The following is a 4,254-nucleotide window of genomic DNA, read 5'->3' on the forward strand; positions in this document are numbered from 1 at the left end:
CTTCCTTCCAAGGAGTGGCTGGTGGGTTTGAACCGCCAGCCTTCTGGTTAGCAGTCAAGTGCTTTAGCCACTATGCTACCAGAGCTCCTTCAGATAACATAGATTGGGGTAAATAAAGCTTTGAAAAAGAATGTTTTTGTTATCCCTTGGGTCTTACAATAGCTTAAATAAAACTTGATTTTTCACAGTATAAAATTAATAAGGGATCATTGTAGAAAATGTCTCCCAATTCTAATTAATTTCCAAATTAAATTCCTTGAGAGTTAGAGTTGATAGACAAAATATAATTAAGTCTCAAGTATTGTATGGGATATACTTACCTTATAAATTTTTTCTTTGTTTATCTGAACTTGAAACTTAACTAAAAAACCAAACCAAACATACTGCCATCCAGTTGATTCTGACTCATAGAAACTCCCTTTGGGTTTCCAAGGTGGTAAATCTTTACACAAGTAGATTGCCCAGTCTTGCTTTCCTGGAGTGGCTAGTAGGTTTGAACCACCAACCTTTTGGTTACCAGTCAGATGCCTTAGGCATTGTGCTACCAGAGGTCCTTAGATGTCCTCTATTTTAGAGCACCCTGATTATTCAGTCATTAAAGTGCTCAACTACTAACCAAAAGGTGGGCTGTTCCACCTCACCAGACACTCTATGGGAGATAGATGAGTCAGTCTGCTTCTGTAAAGATTTATAGCATTGGAAACGTTATGAGGCAGTTAAACTCTGTCCAATATGGTCACTATGAGTCAGAATCAACTTGATAGCAGTGGATTTTTGGATCCTCTTATTTTTAAATGTGGCAACTCTACTGAAAACACACTCTTTGTTTTTATCATTACTTTATCCATAGCAGGAGCCCTGATGGACAGCAGTTACGCACTTGGCTACTAACAAAAAGGTTGGTGGTTTGTCCCTACCAGCTGTTCAGTGGGAGAAAGATGTGGCAGTCTCCTTCCATAAAGATTTATAACTCTGGAAACCTTATGGGTCAGTTCCATAGGGCAGAATCAACTTGACAGCAATGGGTGGTGGTGGTGGTTATCCAAAGCACTCAAGAACATTGTAGAACATTGCCTAGAACATTGTAGGCCCTCAATAAATATTTGTTACAGGAATAGAAATCATTCTTAATATAAGTGAGATGATGTCTAGAAAAAAAAGAAGCTGTATAATAATGTATCATGTAGATATTTCATAATTTATTTTTCTATTTTCATAGTGTCAAATAATCTGTTTTAAAATTTTCAAACTTTATACAACATGTCAATAAACATGTAGGTCTCTAAATCTTTGGTTTTTATTTCCCTAAGATAATAGATAATTATTAATGAAAGAGGAGTTAGTAGATCAAAGGAAATAATACATTCTAATGCTTTTGTTCTGTATTGCAAAATTGATTTCCAAAGAGTCAAGTTAATACACACTTCTACACACTTCTATCTGAGATGAATTCAAGTGCTCATTCATCATACTCTCAACAATACTATTATGACAGTTGAAAAATCTTTGCTAATTTGACATAGAAAGATAGTATCTTGTTTTAGTTTATGACTTTTTTTAAAAAATGAAGATTGAATATTTCCCCATATATTAACTAATCAATTATTTCTTCTTTTTTGATGAGCCTTTATTGATTTAATAGTGGAGGGTTTTACTGTTCTCATCAATTTGTATTCACTTATTAGATCAAAAATATGAATCCTTTGTCTGCCACTGTTTTTACAAATGTTATTTTAGTTTATCTTTCAATTTCAGTAGATGGAAGGCTGTTTACTCTTTTTATCACTCTGAAAAATCCAAGAGGAGACTCTGTTCTGTTTAATTCAACAGTCACAATTTTCCTACACATTCCTTCACATATCCATTAATGTTTTATGTGATCAATAAACTACACTTGTCAAAGTGACTAAAGACATTGGCTTTATCTTAATGACACTTACCTTTTCAGTATGCTTCATTGCCAGAAACTTATTCCCTATTAGTCAATTGTACTACTTAAATGTTTTTGTGGTTTAGTAGGAATATTTTTTCAATGAGGCCAAGGACTTCTGAGAGCCTTTGCCTGAAGAAGCAAAGGGATAGACTTTTGACAAAGGCCAGACTCAAAGATCATAAGTTTCTTCTTCAGTGGCCTACAAGGGAAAGATGAGAGCACTCTTCCCAGAAGTAAAAACTTCTTTATGGGCAATTGGGAGCTCAACTTAGGTATAATTTGAACAAATGCAAAATTACTATAGTCAGAATGATGGGGTCTAACCATACCAGCTACACTTCTGCAAATAAGAGAGATTCTGCTTAACTCATCAGCAGACAGCTGCTCACATAATCTGACTTGAAGAATGCTGCAAAGTTTCCCTTTCAAAAAAAAAAAGTTCCCTCAAAGAGTACATCACCCACTCCTACAGGAAATTCCAACTCTCTTTGATCAGACAATTATATGGGAGCTGGGAACTGTCCCCAGAAGGTTAGTGTTAAACTGCAGATGTTATCTAAGAGAAAAGGAGAATCTTGGGAGTTCTATTGATTTCTTCTCATTGTGCATTGCTGAGCATTGCTCTATTAGACTAACAAATTGTTGCCTAGGAAACCAGAGAAGAAAAGAGCTGGGGTGAGAGGATAAAGGTAGGTGGGGGTAAGAGCAGAGCATGTTGTGAAATAGCTTAGAGTAGACATGGATCCCAAGGCTGAGCATGTAGGTTGGCTCACCCAGAGCCCACTCAACAACTCCGTTTTGGTTAGGATGCTACCAAAATAATGAAAGAGACCCAATGCACGGTGAAGAAATGTCCTAGGGAATGATATGAAAGCACAATGTCTCAAGGACCTCAAAGGTTTACCTTGGCTAGTCTATAGATCAGAACAACTAGCTATTTATAGAATTTATATTAATACCTGCAATTATTCTCCTAGGTTTCTCAAATATACACTATATTTGCCTGTGAGATGATAAGTATCAAATTATAAAAAAAAAAAAACCCGTGTTTTTCAGCTCTTTCCCCCCAAAAAATATATTCATCTTATATGAAGGTGAATTTATGGGGTTTGTATATGCATTACTACAGCAGAACTGGAGGGAACAGATGTACATCCACACTGATTCACTGTTGCCCAGAAGTTAACTGAAAGTGATGAAATACATATTTTGGGACTAGAGTTGCCAGATACTATTAAAAAAAGAAAAAGAAAAAAGCCAGCAAGCAAGCAAGCAAACAAAAATCCCCAAAACAAAAAATAGCAAAGACAACCATTTAAATTTTAATTTCAAATATAAACTTAACTGGATGACCTGTATTTTATCTTGCAGCCCTACTCTGGGAATTAATGGGAAGTGTTTGTCTTAGTAGAATTTATCATATTTATATAGAACACAATTAAAACTGGTAACTTGAGATTCAATTCAAATCATGAAATATTTACTCTACACCTCCTTTTTACTAGCACTGTAGGGAAAACAAAGATTAAAATATGGTCATTATTTTTCAGGATGATTATTATCTAGTAGGAGGTTTTTGTAGCATAGTGCTTAAGGTGTTTGACTGCTAACCAGAAGGTTGGCAGTTCAAACCCACCAGCTACTCCTTGGAAGGAAGGTTGTGCAATCTACTTCCATAGTGATACTGCCTCGGAAACCCAAGGAGGGGTCGCTATGAGTCAGACCTGACTCAATGGGAGTGAGTTTGGTTTAGGAGCTCTGGTAGCATAGTGCCTAAGGTATTTGACTGCTAACCAGAAGGCTGGCAGTTCAAGCCCATCAACCACTCCTGGAAAGGAAGATGGAGCAATCTACTTCCACAGTGATACTGCCTCGGAAACCCAAGGAGGACTCGCTATGAGTTGGATTCGACTTGATGGCAGTGAGTTTGTTTGTTTGTTTGTTTGTTTATTTACTTTTTGTATTATCTAGTGGGAAAGGCATTTGTGAAAATAACTATCAATAATGTGAGGTAGAAGGAAATATGCCAAATAGAGTAAGTGTATTACCACCACAGAGGAAGGAGTGACTCAATTCAATGGAAACAATCTGGGTAGGTCTCTTGAATACCATGTAGGATCTTTGTCAATGGAGAAGGGGAGGAAGGGGATCCTAGGTTCAGGGAACAGTGAATATAAACAAATTTTGGAGGAGTGAACACTCATGGCCCATGCTTAAACATTGGTGAGTAGACTAGTATCTGGAGCATAGAATGTGCACAGAAATGAGATGGAAATGATGCTGAACAATGTCATACTAATAGTTAAGACTTATTTCATGAA

This window comes from Orycteropus afer, unplaced genomic scaffold (assembly GCF_000298275.1).
Source record: "Orycteropus afer afer isolate SDZICR_OR568_19922 unplaced genomic scaffold, OryAfe1.0 scaffold00045, whole genome shotgun sequence".
Taxonomy (NCBI): domain Eukaryota; kingdom Metazoa; phylum Chordata; class Mammalia; order Tubulidentata; family Orycteropodidae; genus Orycteropus; species Orycteropus afer.